The sequence below is a fragment of the Curcuma longa genome, unplaced genomic scaffold (assembly GCF_044706935.1).
Source record: "Curcuma longa cultivar G26 ecotype Majalengka, Jawa Barat unplaced genomic scaffold, ITB_CL_G26_1.1 contig_19391, whole genome shotgun sequence".
NCBI lineage: Eukaryota > Viridiplantae > Streptophyta > Magnoliopsida > Zingiberales > Zingiberaceae > Curcuma > Curcuma longa.
In genome coordinates, this window is record NW_027431088.1 from 4,959 (window position 1) to 21,106 (window position 16,148).

Below are 16,148 nucleotides of genomic sequence, written 5' to 3' on the forward strand. Positions count from 1 at the left end.
AAATGAAGGAGTGTATATATAAGACTTAATTAGATGAGTGAAGCTTAAGCAATTTTAGACTTATAGTTCGACATATCAAGTTAATAGATTCTCTAGCTCACCATTGCTTGGCTAAGATAGACTTAATTTACTCAATTCACAAGACTTTATTTTCTAGCTGACTTGTAGAGCTTAATTGACTGATTGGATTGAATAGACCAATTGAGTCAATATTATTAAGTTGGTCAATACGATTGAATAAACCAAACTCATGGACTCGATATATTAAAAAATGATTATTTTCACTTCCTATATATAAAGCTAATAATTCCATGTAAAATTATGTGAACTGATGAAGGAGCTTATATGTAAGACTTAATTAAAAGTGATGCAATATTTTTACATGAAGTACATAATTTTTCTTGAAGTAGTTTTTTTTATACTCTGTTTATTGATTATATACTTTTATTGATAGTTAATTTGTAGGATATTATGGAATTCACGGGCATATTGCTGCTGCAAATTATATTATTGATATCATTGGAGGGTTTCTCAAATTGGCCAACGGATGCCCTCCCTTCCAATTGTTCCAATAAATGCGGTGATATAAATATTGAATATCCTTTTGGCATTGGCACTTATTGTTCTCATGGTGTTGAATTTAATCTTACTTGTTCACTTGACTCGGATCCTCCAAGACTCTTGTTAGGAGATGGCAATATCCAAGTAAGAAATTTTGATATGGAAGAGGGGTTGGTCATCATTGAATCACCATATGCCACATTAAATGTAGATGCACAATCTAATAAGACTGCATTGATCAATCTTAAGGATTTGCCTCTGTCTTTTAACTTATATTCAACTGATTTTGGGCGTCCATATGGAAATAGCAGATTGTGTGTGGCTGGTTGTAGTGCTATTGCCATTATTGTTGATTTGGATACCAATAGTGCGATAGATGCATGCACTACAATATGCTCCACTATCAACACTTCAACTACTGAGCAGCAATATATGTCTGAAAATGAATATTGCCGCATTTATTACTTGGGTAGTGAAAGATTTAGCAATCTTTCATTGGCTATTCAATTAAGTCGACTTGATGAGAATATGGATCATATGATCATCAATAGTACCTCCAGCATCATAGCCGCCATATATGATCCTGACTTTATCACTGATTATGATGACTTGCAAAGATTTGTAGACCATAGGAATAGAACTGGAATAATGGCCTCTCTCACTTGGTACTTCAATGACTATTCAACATGCAAAGAGGCTATGAAGAGGAACAACACTACTTATGCATGTCGTAGTGATAGAAGTGAATGCTATGATGTCCTTTTTGAAGATGCATTATATGGGCCCATTGGCTACAATTGTCGATGTTCTTCAAATTATGTAGGCAATCCCTACCTACCCAATGGTTGCCAATTAGGTAATGATTCTAATTCTCTTCCATATATATTTTATTGTAAACGTATACATCTAATTAATTGAACTAAATAAATTAATGATGCATAAGTTTGTCGAATTCATAGACATTAGAGCTAATCACTCATGAATGTGTTAACAGATAGAAATTTTACATTAACTCCTGCAAAAGATTGTCAAACCAATTGTGGAAATGTTACGATTTCCTTTCCCTTCGGTCTAAAACAAGGTTGTTATCGAGACGAAGACTTTGCTCTAACTTGCAATGAAACCTCCAACCCTCCAACTCTCCTATTCAGAGGTTCTGTAGTGAGCAACATTTCATTGAAGGAAGGCGAAATGGTCCAAATGGAGTATAGTTTTCATATTTACTTATATAATAGACATTCACATTTCACTTCCTCCGAGGATCAGAAGGATACAACGATCGCGAATTGGGTAATAGACAACCAATCTTGCAAGGATGCTGCAAAAGACAACACCACCTTCGCATGTATCTATGAAAACAGCTCATGTTTGGATGTAAAAAATGACGGATATAGATGCATATGCAAAGATGGTTACGATGGGAATCCTTACCTTCCTCTTCCTGACGGATGTCAAGGTACAAAAACATCCTTCTCACTTTTTCCAATATATGTATTTTGTATGCTATATAATTAAAATTTAATTATATGAAAGAACTAAAGTCGATGGTGTCTGTTGACTTTAATATATTTATTAATAGTAGCATAGTGGTAGGTATAATTTATATTTTGATGTATTGATAAAGCATTATCGAATTTTAGATATCAACGAATGTAATTCTTCTCCAAAAGTTTGCGCTGGAGATTGTATAAATACAAATGGAAGTTTCTATTGCATATGCCCCCAAGGAACATCTGGCGATCCTGTTCGAGGAGAATGCCTCCCAAGCAAAAGGAATTCTCTTTTATTTGGTACATCCTTATCCCTAGTTCTAAGTAGATTTTACATATGTAAGAAATATTATTATTTTATGATTGATATATATGTAAAATTATATGGACAAACAACTTAAAATAAAAATCAACAAATCAATTTTGTGCACGTGTCATCCTTGGTTCTAGCATTGGAACAAGTCTCTTGCTCTCCTGCATAACATTGATCATCGGATGCAAGAAATGGAAGCAAAGAAATCAACAAAAAATCAAGAAGAGGAATTTTCTAAGGAATCATGGTTTACTACTTCAACAATTAATCTCCACAAGTGATCATGTTGAGGAGAGAACAAATGTATTTTCTTTGGAAGAAATAGAAAAGGCAACAAATAATTTCGATGAAACTCGAGTACTTGGAAGGGGAGGACATGGAACAGTTTATAAGGGGATTCTATCAGATCAACGAGTTGTTGCCATAAAAAAGTCAAAAACAGTTAAGACGAGTGAGATTGACCAATTTATAAATGAGGTTGCGGTTCTTTCTCAGATCAATCATAGGAATGTTGTTAAGCTTCTTGGATGTTGTTTAGAAACTGAAGTTCCTTTGCTAATTTATGAATTTATCTCTAATGGGACTCTTTTTGATCATCTACATGTTTCACAAGGTGAATAAAAATTATCATGGGATGATCGTCTCAGGATTGCCTCAGAATCTGCAGGTGCACTTGCATATCTACACTCAGCTGCTTCTATGTCTGTCTTCCATAGGGATGTCAAGTCATCAAATATTCTTTTAGATGATACTTTTAAGGCGAAGGTATCAGACTTTGGAGCATCAAGATTTATTCCTCTTGATCAAACACATATAGTTACTGCCATACATGGTACCTTTGGGTATATTGATCCGGAGTATTATCAAACTAGTCAATTGACAGAGAAAAGTGATGTTTATAGTTTTGGGATTATTCTTCTTGAACTTTTAACTGGAAAGAAGCTCATCTTCTCAATCCAAAATGGGTTACAACAAAATCTAGCCATGAATTTCCTTCAAGCAACAAGAGAGAACACATTGCTTGATCTTATAGAAGATCGTGTTTTACAAGAAGGAACAAACCAAGAGTTTATTGAAATAAGTAGTTTGATAGAAATATGCCTGAATTTGAAAGGTGCGAATAGGCCTACAATGAAAGAAGTTGAATATAAATTGCAAAGCATGAGAAAGGTTAGATTGAAAAAGAAAAGAGTTTGTATTTTAGAAGGGAATGAGGAAACTGAATGTTTACTCAGTATGGCATCTCACTCTTCCTCACAGTTGGTGGATGAAATAAGTCAAGGAAATTCTAGGAATTATAGCTTTGAGAAGGAACTTATGTGGTCACAAAATTGCGCTCGTTAATTTGTTTTATGTACAAGCAAGCATGTACAATTTGCATCTTTTTATTATTATTATGAACTTTGTATAAGTAATTTTATAGTCATTGATATATGTATATTGTATAATGTACATATTATCTTGTCTATGTGTATCTTTGCATAAATAAATTCCTAAGTTTATGAAACTAGAATACAACTCTTATATTTTCAGTAATTATATTGCTCACTATAGAATTTTAACTTTATTACGTCAATGATATTTTATAATGTTAATATATTAGCTTCGTATTTTGTGAAATTATGGAATATGTTTTAAAGAACTTTGCTAAGAATATTCTATCACATAAATATGATTCCAAGTTCACAAGCATTTGGAAGTACACAATATGTATAGATAATATGATTAAGATTGGGCATTCATATGCTAAATTTCTTACCATGATTTTCTTTGTTTCATTTTCTTAAAAATTCATTTCAAAGTTAATTGAATTACATCACAAAAATAGCCTAGATGCATAATATTCTCGAGGATTAATTTGTTTAGAAAGATGATGAGGTTTCTAATGGTTTATCAAACTCAACAAGCTAAGTTCAACTCATTAATGCTTTCTAACTTCATCTCTGAAGTAATGGCTATCTCTATCAATCGAGACAATTGATGTAACTTCTCTCCCATCTAGAAGCAATACTATGCTGGTTGTTGATTTCAGTTAGAGGAGCCTTCATGGTTATTCATGGACAAAAGAATTAATAAATCAATCGAGGCTATCGAGCACACCTTGTTTCAGATCCAACATAACATTAAAAATATATATATCTAGCACAATGTACCCTTTTCATTTAAAATATAAGACGCGTTAAGTTTCCATCTTCTAGCCATTAAAATAATAATGTAATAATGACACAACATAATATTATGATAGTAAATTAAAGAAATTGTATGTCATGGAGCCCGTCATCATGAGGTGGCTGAGATTAGTACGATCCCGCCAAGCCCAAAATATTAAAAATAAATAAATAAATTTAAAAACATTAAATATTTAAAAAACATAAGGATATAAAATATTTAAAAATGAAAATTATTAAAAGAAGATAAATTTTAAAAATAGAAGAATCGTAAAAAAAATTTAAAAAAAGGAAAAAGATTTTTTTTAATTTCATCAGTTAAATTTTTTAGATTTACATTGGTGCATATTTACAATATTAAATTCTCACTAACATAATACGAATCTTACGAGTTACATCTCTATTTCTATAAAAGAATATTCCATTTCAAGACTCAATTGTACTTTGAAGTAAAAATATTTATATTTATAATATGAACATGACCTTAACTTTCATATGAGTTAACCATGATCAAAATCAACCTATTTATATTTTTACTTTGAAGTAAAAATATTTATATTTATAATTCGAATATGACCTTCACTTTCATGTTGGTTACCCATGTAGCTTCGTTTAGAAGGGATCAAAATCAATATAATTATGGGTATATTTACCACTCATCGGGGGCAAATACTATATTTGCCGTCCCCGGGCATGGTGTTGCTGTAAGACATTCAAATTGTCACCCAGGCACCCGAGATTCAATCGCCAGCTACGGTATATTTGTAAAAATTTTCCTCCAAATAGGAAGCGCAATAAGAGGATGTTGGACGTCTGGCTTGACCGCTACGTGCATTTTCTGATTTACTCTGATGGTCGATAGGAAACTTCCGTAGAGTCAAATTGATTAACTTCAAAAATAGTTAATAAGACTAATTGAGATTTATTTATTTTTTTACTATATTTGCCACTCATGACTAATGAGAATGTACTTACGTAGTAAAGGTGGGTTGTACTTGACTTGGTCATGTTGTATCACTCACTTATCAGGATTTTGAGTTTGACGTTGACATTTCGTCGTGATTTTATAGGTGCTCCTCTTCGTATAGTCAATATTCTGTACATATACACATCTCCAATGCATTACACTTTATTATTGATGCAATCAATCTTTGAACATGGTTGATTAAGTTGATCGAACCTGAGTTGGCTTGAATTTTGATATTTGATCAATATGTTAGTTGATTGAGAAAAAATCAACTAGATCAAAATTAATTGAATATTTGACAGTGAAAAGATCCAAATGAGTCAAGATTAACTGAATATTTAATGGTGAAAAAAAAATCCAAATGTGTCATAATTGATCAAACACTTGATGATCAGAAATCCAATAGGAAGCTGAAACGAGATGGAAAGTCCAAATGTATTATGATTAATTGACACTTGATAATCAAAAATACAATAGAAAGTTAATAAGTGAAAATTTCAAGTGGGTCATAGGTGACTAGACCTTTGACGGTCAAAAGTCCAACATATAGTTGACAGAAGACACAAAGTCCAAGTGTGTCACGATTGACTGAACACTTGGTGATAGAAAAGTTAAACAGGTCAAAGAAGATCGAATATTTGATATGGATGAAATCCTGACAGATCAAGGGTGACCGAATGTTAGGCGCGTGAAGTCTTAATTGTTACGTCCCGGGAGACGGCCATCCGAAAAATTTCGACAACATCTCCCCTATAACAATCCAACTTTGCCTGATACATGATAATGTAGAAGGCCCACATCACCAATACTAATACATTACATGGATAAACTACTAACTACAACACTCAAGGCCAACACAGCCACAACCACACATCCATCACACGCATATACTAATGCATAACTACGAAAAATTGCAAAACACTACGATAATGCTCACGATAAGAAACGATAAAAAACTTCACAATCTATAATAACCAAAAATACCGCAACGGAACTCTACTAAAATTCAAATCCACACATACGAAATCATAAACCCGAAATTATATAAAGTAAAACAACCAACACATAAAATACAATACATCCACATAAGTAAATTTTACGTCTCCTACTGTGAGATGATGGGACAGACTGGCAGACCTCCAAGCTCCAAGCAGCATCCCTATCTGTTACCTAGGGAGAAAAACAAAGAGACCCCCCAGGGTCTGGATAGTGAGTATACAATACTCAGTGGATATAAACAAGAGAGTACACAACATATCAATATAAAAGAGAACAGCAGGATACATACAAGATCAATAAACTACGTATAATAGTCATACGATCACAGTCATATATTAGCAAGTGTAATAGCTATAGTCATGTAACAACATGTTCAATGATCATAAATGCAGAAGACAACTACCAACAATGTATGCATATATGCAATGCATGATTACTGTCTACACTCGCCACCCCTAAACACTCATCTAGTACAGTGAACTGAGGCGCACGACAGGAAAACCGCACACACTCCAACAACAAACCACTACTAATAAGTGGGAAGCGGGCGGGATCAGGAGGGCCAGTCCTGGTTGCACCCAACTTAGCGTAACAACTGCTCTTACTCTTGTGTCACTATCACACAGCGACAAGTGAGGCCAACAACAACAACAATGATGAACAACATATCTACCACTATCATGTATGTGTCATGATGCTCAGTGCAACAGTTAAACCTATGTCTAATCAGGCATAATCAACATGTCATACAGTGGTATCAAACAACAAGTAACATGCTAATCATAGTAAAGCGACATCGATACAGGTCAACAACAGAAAATCCATAGCAAGGAATCATATCGGATCAACAATTAAAAATAACAAGATGTTCAACCAAAATAATTAACAGTAACATAAATCTGCACTTACAGACAATCCTGTGTTGACCAAGCACAAAAGTACCCACCTAAGATACGCACGTCGATAAAGAACCCCCAAAATACCCCTCGTGTGTAACAGGATCAACAGGCAGGGTCCTGCAATTATATTAATAATAATACAATGCTTACTAATATAATATTGTATTAGATTTACAGTAATTAAATCTCATAAACCCATCAACAACTTGCAACAATATCAATCTCAACAGAGCTCCCACGGAACAGCAACCCAATCGAATAGAACCTCACCGACCCAAATCCTTTACAAACCATATCCTACACTAATCCTTCAACAATCGAACAACCCAACAAACTTTGTGAATTTTGATGCACCCGATTTGGTCAATTACTACGTTAAGTATTATTTTTTTCTGAAATCTTTGCTCAAGCATATTTAGATTCAAGTCAATTTGCTGCTCCTAAACATATTGTCAATCTCGTATCAAGGATCTCCAATAGAGATCTTTAATGTTAGATCTTACAGTTCATGTAGCTGGTTAAATTGTAACTAGTTATTCAGATATTAAAACATGTTGTCTTGTTCCACCAATTGAATTTAAATATTTATTTGTTATTAAATCTCTACGAATTTAAGTCTCAGTAGGCTTAACTGAAACAACCCAATAAAATCTCTATCCCACAACAGATCACAAATATACCTTACAGAAACAATCACAATAATAATCCACTAGCAAACCCTAACAGATTTCACCTCAATCAGGAACTCTAGGTCCAAGCCAAGATTGGGTCCTTCCCTCACTGCCGAGCACCGCCGTCAGTAATCCGAAGAAATCGAACCCAACTTCAACGCAAGCTATGGACCACAACAATCTCAACCATCCAAAGAAAATCCCCACTGAAAACCTCACAAATCCAAGAATCTTGGCTTACCGGTCAATTTCTCCCCTTCGATCCCGAGCTCCACCTTCGCGCGTCGCACCGTTCACAGCCGGCCGAACGAACTCGAATCGCCCCCCTCCGAAGCACAGTGGACCCGGCGGCGGTTACCTGGGCGTCGGCTGCTCTCTCGGCTGCGGCGACCAAGGATCTCGGTGAGGATGCTTCGGCGACTAAGGATCGCGACAGAGAACAGAGAAAGAGAAACCACGGCCGAACTCGGACAGAGGACAACTGGAACACGCGAGAGAGGGATAGCGGTGCTTAGGGTTGGCCCTCGATCAGCCCGTGCTCATCCCTTAATCCCTGTCCCCCACGATCCACGCCGACGGGGTCGTGATTTCAGCCGGCGCAACCGCGACTTTTTTTTTTTTTAAAGAATTCCTAACGGGTTTCGGGTTTAACCCAAACCCAAACCATTAACCCTTTTTTCTCTAATTGGGCTTAAATTTTGGCCTTTTAGGTCGGCCCACTTGCCCTAAATGAGCATATCTTACATCAACAGATCAAGAGTGATCCAATATTAAGCAAAGGAAACCTTGATAGGTTGAGATTACTCGGATATCGAATAACATGAGAATTCATCTTTGATAAGATTGAAATATAAATAATATTAATCTATTGATAGGATTTATCAATCGATTAATGGACACAAAATCTCAAAAATAGGATTGCTATAATACTGCTATAGTTTGCTACATTTCTACTACAATGTTACTATAATACTACTAAAGTAGCTATGAACAGTATGTTGCTACAGTAACAATCGATTAGTGGGTTTGATTAGTCGATTGATATACATTGTAGCAGTATACAAAACCTTAAGAAATTGATTGGAAAACTTTACTATTACGATCAATCGATTGATAGAGTTTATCAACCGACTAACATCATTGTTCAAGTGAATAGAGAGTTTAGAACTTAATTAAGATATTCGACTAATTAAACAACAATCGACTGATGGTAATGGGCAATCGACCGGTGGTGAAATAGATGAAGTCGTTGAATTGACAATCATAATAACGCTCTAATATAATAATGGATCATCAATCGACTGATAAGTAAAATCAGTTGATTGATTGGTGGAAATTAGCTCGACATCAACCTTATAAAAGAAGGTTTCGAGGAAGATTGAAGGAGTCTCTTGAAGGTTTGAAGACGAAGTGTTACTGTATTTTCCACCATCAAGAGGCAATTCCAAATAACAAGAAAACATTTAAAGTAAGATTATGGTAAAGTATTTTACTTTTGTGTAATTGCTTTTGTATTTTATATGCTTATTGTATTATTGTGAAAATTTCTTGTAAGAGGTTTCTCCAACTCTAAAAGATTTTTGAGAAAGAAAAGATTTAGTGATGATAAATTGCGAGGACTAGGCCTCGAAATAGTTGTCTGGGAGAAGACAAACCTAATAAAATCTTGATGTTGTGCATATGTTGTCAAGTTTAATTCAAGTTTTTCACTGCCCATTCAAACGACTAATACAAGATAGAGACGAAACAATCGGAGCTATTCACCTCCTCTAACTCACACGGATTCTAACACTCAACTTTTTATCCAAAATCTTCTTACCCACTCCAAAATAAGACTTGAATATTACTACAAACGTAGAAATTGCTATAATATTGCAAGCAATGATAGCTAAAATAAGATAAATTGATGCATATTTTCGACCAATCTAATATGCCTAATTCTTTGTAATTTTCTAAACCATCGGATGAGTCTTGGTAGAAATTAAGCTTGTTTATCGTATGAAATTTAATATCTAAGACTCTAGTTGATTGACTTAGATGAACAAAAGCACAACTAAACTCCTATGTTTAGTTGATTGACTCGTATGAAACCATCGGATGTTTTGTTTCAAAATATCAGAGAATATTTTTGTCTTTTACAAGATTGCAACCGTTGAAAATACTCCTAGTGTTTAAATTTGTAGATGCATAGTCCGACCAACAAGATGTTCTTGGCTCAACCTTGGGAAACCATTATTTGAGGATTTGGAGGAAGAAAACACTCATGTCCATCAAGCCTCAAAATAATCGAACCATACTACTGGCTTTAGGGGCCACGACTTTGGGAGATAATGCAAATCGGAAGACATGATTACAAGGGGTGGGCAGCAACACCAATCAGGAAGGCAACACTCTTCCATTGCAATGCAGGGGAGTTCCTCGAAATCTAAAGAGGAGGAGGAAAGTAATTCAATTGCGAGCAGAGGAGACATGGGGGAAAGAGAGGATGTTGAGTCTGAAATTGCACAATTGCTTGCACATAACTTGACTGAGGAAATGTCACACCGGCTCAGGTCTACTGTAGTAAGGGGTTCTTGGGTAAGTTTAATTATTCAAAGAGAATAGGAATCTGGAAGAAGACATTGCACTTAAGTCCATACTCAGGCAAGACGACGTTGTGGAGATGCTACCACAAGGGCTTGATGAGATAGTAAATGTTTGAGGTTGGTGCTTAATGGGGTACTTCGTTGTCAAATTTCCATGTAAGGATGCTGTGAAAAGCTTATGTAGTTCTTGGCAAGTGGATTATTCTTTTTACCATACACCAAAGTGGATGAATTATCTTCTTCTTCTGCAAAAAGGTGGAATCCGCCACTTTAGGGATGGCAACGGGTTGGAAAACATCATGTAATTAGGGATGACAACGGGTTGGGTTCGCGGAGAAAATTTCTTAACAAATTCTAAAAGAAATATTTCTCATAAAAAAGAAACTTTTTAACAAACTCTAAAAAAAAATCCTAATAAAAAGAAAAATTTCTTAACAAACTCAATTCTAAACGGATTTAAAAAATAAAAAAATAAAACTTTTCAAAACTATTTTAAATACCAAAAATTTCAAAAATAACAAAAATAAAAATTATCAAAATTAATAATAAAAATCTTCAAATCCTCCTGCGTCAATAAGCGACCTTGGCAACTTGCGGCCTGGGCTATATGTCCATGGCCCGTGTGTGACTAACGACATGTTCCTTTAGTGGTAATTTTTCAGAGTCGTCTTCTGCCTTATCAAAGCATAACTTTTAATATTTTAATTTTATACCTAACCAATTTTTGAGATTTTATTAATCTTATTTTTCAGTCAAATTCTCACCTCTTCATGCTCCCTCAAACATCAAAATTCATGCACATTAGAGTGATAAAATATCCACCATGTCTATTTTTGTCTGATTTAATTCAACAATCCTTCCTAACTTAAATAATGTCGAATATTAATTTTTCATTCATTAAAAAAATTGATTTATAACGGTTAACTTAATATGTTTCTGAATATATATTGTTGATATTTATGAAATTCATGGTTGTTTAATTTTTCAAATAATTATTATTTTAAAATCTCATTTGCTTGTGACAATGTTGCAATCACTATAATCATCATGGAAACCTTTAATCACTATCATATGGTTGTAGATATTTAAGCATTTATGATGGCATTATTCGATTGCAAACTATATATAACTAGAATGTTTATACGACAATAATTGTGGCAATTATTGGCTATCAAAAACAAATAAAAAAAAACTTTTGCATGACTCTTAAGTCTCTGCCGTAGTCGTCATAGACCTAGAACGTTATATTTGGGTTCTAAGTGAAGTGGGGCACACAATTAAATAGAATTAAACCAATTATTCAAATAGACTTAACAAGTTGTCAGATTTGAGATATCTTTCCTTATCTTAATGGTGACGGCTACTGATAAATAGAGATGTGGAAAATGAAATATAAATTTAAGACAAACATATGTGACTATTCTTCTATGGAAAATCAAGGATTTATTATCACATTTATAAATGCAATGAGAAGAAGAGTCAACAATGAAATCAACTTATATGGAGTTCTATTTTTATTCGATGAAAATAATCGTGCTTGTACCAAAGTTTCCATTATCTTTCTTGGGTCTTTTTCAATGGTCATTGCAGAAGACTTTTTTTATTAGGAGAAGACTACTTATTTTTTATAATGGTAATAATTAAATACGATGACTATTCTTCTATGGAAAATCAAGGATTTATTACTATCATACTTAAATACAATGAGAATACTAGTCAACAAGGAAATCAACTTACATGGAATTCTATGAAACACCACTGATTGCACAAAAGCTTCTATCATGTTTCTTGGCTCTTTTTCAATGGCCATTGCAGAAGACTTTTTTTTGTTAGGAAAAGACTTAATTTTTATAATGGTCATTGCAGAAGACTCTTTTTTGTTATGGGAGCGTTTGGTTGGGGGTTATCATTGATAACCTTGGTTATCTGTCTAAAGTTATCAACGATAACCTTGTTTGGTTCAAGTTATGATCGATTTCCAAATAATACAATATCACCGTCACATCAGCAAAAGGGTTATACCTGAGAATCTGATTACTTTGACAGTCTAAGATTTTCTACAATTTCATATGTTAATAAATATTTTTTCTATGATTACTCTTCTATTTTAAAATTCAATTAATTAAAATGTATTATGAAATCTAATTGAAACCGAGTTAATTAATTTAATAAATTTCAATTTAAAGATTTATAAATTTAAAAGAGATAATTTATTTTAAATTTTAAAAAATAAAATTAATGAATTATATTTATTAATTTATTAAATTAATTTATTAAAATAATTATTTTAATGAATTATTTTATTAAAAAATATATATATATTAATGTTAAATTTTAAAGAATTAAATTCATTATTAAACAAAATCAATGAATTATATTTATTAATTTAATAAATCATTTTATTAAAATAATTATTTTAATATATTATATTATTAAAATATACATAAATTTATGTTAAATTTTAAAAAATAAAATTAATAAATTATGTTGATTAATTTAATATATTATTTTATTAAAATAAAATTAATGAATTATATTTATTAATTTAATAAATTATTTTAATAAAATAATTATTTTAACAAATTATTTTATTAATATATATATAAATTTATGTTAAAATTTAAAAAATAAAATTAATAAATTATGTTTATTAATTTAATAAATTATTTTATTAAAATAATTATTTTAATGAATTATTTTATTAAAATACAATTAAATGAATTATATTTATTAATTTAATGAATTATTTTATTAAAATAATTATTTTAGAAAATTATTTTTTAAATATATATAAATTATATTAAATTTTAAAAAATAAAATTAATAAATTATATTTATTAATTTAATACATTATTTTATTAAAATAATTATTTTAATGAATTATTTTATTAAAAATACATCAATTTATTTTAAATTTTAAAAAATAGAAATAAATTATATTTATTTTTAATATATTATCAATTTATTATCATCATTAATATTATTATTTTAATTTAATTTATTTGACTCAAGGGTAATATAGTAAATGTTAAACTGGTTATATTTTATTCCCTCCAAATAAATAAGTTGAACCAAACAACATTTGATTATATTTTATACCCCATAACCTTGGTTAAGTGATTACCAGATAATCACATAACCAAGGTTATATATGATAACTTAAATCAAATACACCCTTATATTTTTGCAGCAGTCGTCGTAGACCCAGAATGTTATATTTGGGTTCTAAGTGAAGTGGGGCACATAATTAAATACTTAAACCAACTATTCAAATGGACTTAACAAGTCGTCAGATTTGAGATATCTATCCTTATCTTAATGGTGAGGGCTACTGATAAATAGAGATGTAGAAATGAAATATAAATTGAAGACAAATATATGTGACTATTCTTCTGTGGAAAATCAAGGATTTATTATCACATTTATAAATGCAATGAGAAGAAGAGTCAACAATGAAATCAACTTATATGAAGTTCTATTTTTATTCGATGGAAATAACCGTGCTTGTATCAAAGTTTCTATTATCTTTCTTGGGTCTTTTTCAATAGCCATTGCAGAAGACTTTTTTTTATTAGGAGAAGACTTATTTTTTATAATGATAATAATTAAATACGATGACTATTCTTCTATGGAAAATCAAGGATTTATTACTATCATACTTAAATACAATGAGAAGACTAGTCAACAAGGAAATCTAACTTTCATGGAATTCTATAAAACAATACTGATTGCACAAAAGCTTCTATCATGTTTCTTGGCTCTTTTTTAATGACCATTACAGAAGACACTTTTTGGTTAAGAGAAGACTTAATTTTTATAATGGCAATAATTAATGGAGGCATAGAGCCAGAGTGTGGTGTGACATTTTAGAACTTAAATTGACGTAAACCTAATTATTGTATGATCTTCCAACTAATTACGTATTCTGAAAGTATTAAAGTTGGATGCCATTCATTTTTTATAGAAAATATAAATATTAATTAATAAAATAAAAAAGATGTACCTAGATAATATTTCAACATTAACTTTCTTACCAATCTATTTGATCGTGCACACTTTATCTCCCATAAATTCTTCTTTATCAATTGACTATATTATATTCATTTTGCTCGGCTAATAGTCAACTGACTAATCACCTAAAAGATTAAAGATTAGGTCAGTTGAATTTCAATGAGACAATGTCTTTATATATATTAACTATGACGTGTTGGTCAAGCAATGGTTGTGAGTCTAGTGACCCATGAATAATAGAGGTATAAAAATGATCAAAATTCAAAAGGATAATCTTTTTTTATTAGAATCAGAGTATCTCTTTTTGATTTATTATCAAAAAGACATCCTACCTCATTTTTATATATTTTACTTTTCAAAATTATCTTTAGTTTTTTACTTTATTATAGTAGCTAAAAGATCATGACAACTATATAATTATAATAGTTATGATCTCATAACTATTATACAATTGTAACAGTTATGATTTTGTAATTACTATAACTGTATAATTATAATAGCTATGATCTTGTAACTGCTACAATATATAATACCGATTAGTATTGATCAAAAATAAACTGTCTATATTGTAACAACTATGATTTGTAGCTACTATATATATGATCTTGACATACGTTGACTAATGTTGACCAACATTAACCCGAGATAAAATGTCTCTATTATAAAAATTTTGAACTGTAATTGTCACAACATAATATTATTAATATTAATCAGAATCATAGTGTTGCTATATATAATATAATACTAACTAGTGTTGATCAAAATGAAGTATTGTTATAATATAGTTTATTAGTATTGATTAGAATTGAAGTATTTATATTGTAACAGTTATAATTCATAACTGTTATAACATAGTTAATTTATGTTAATTAGAATTGAAGTGTTTATATTATATTAGTTATAAACATATAGCTACTATAATACCCTTTTGATACTAAATCAAAAAGATGCTCCTTTGACGATTTCAATAAAAAAAAAGGGTGTCCTTTTCATTTTTGTCCTATGAAAATAATACCTCAATTATAATATACAATTAACTTTAAGCACATTTACTAAGTTGCATTATTTCACGACTCAAGCAACTCTACAGAAGAAGCCTATATATATCATAACAACAGCTAACTATTCTCCTATGTAAAATGAAAAATATATGATTGAAATTTCATGCACAATGTATATACATGCATGGCACGTATAAGATTAAAATAAAATAAATAACATATAGAAGATTAAAATAATGATATGGCTAAAAGGTGAGCAAGGAAAATAATTTCTATCCATTTCTGTTTTAATCTCTTTAAATGAAACGATAGTGATTGGCCTGATCACATATCTCTTGAAGTCAAGTCCACGCTGACATATTATTATTTTATATGGGATTAAAAATACATGATTCTTATTCTTTGATCAATATTGATTCCACGTAGCACAACATTATCTCTATATAAAGAACTTAGATCCCACGGGATAATTGTACTTTGGTT

At 31.3% G+C, this 16,148-nt stretch overlaps 1 long non-coding RNA gene and 1 pseudogene across 1 annotated transcript; one reads left to right on the forward strand and one right to left on the reverse strand.

Moving 5' to 3' along the window:
- Positions 1–471: 471 nt before the first annotated feature.
- Positions 472–3,747, forward strand: LOC141817128 (wall-associated receptor kinase 5-like; annotated as a pseudogene).
- A 2,723-nt stretch (positions 3,748–6,470) lies between these two features.
- On the reverse strand, positions 6,471–8,640 carry LOC141817130 (uncharacterized). The gene is made up of 3 exons (XR_012600787.1): positions 8,310–8,640; positions 7,445–7,514; positions 6,471–6,669 (listed from the first exon to the last, which is right to left on the reverse strand). It is a non-coding gene; the product is annotated as an uncharacterized LOC141817130 (long non-coding RNA).
- Between the last annotated feature and the right edge of the window lie 7,508 nt (positions 8,641–16,148).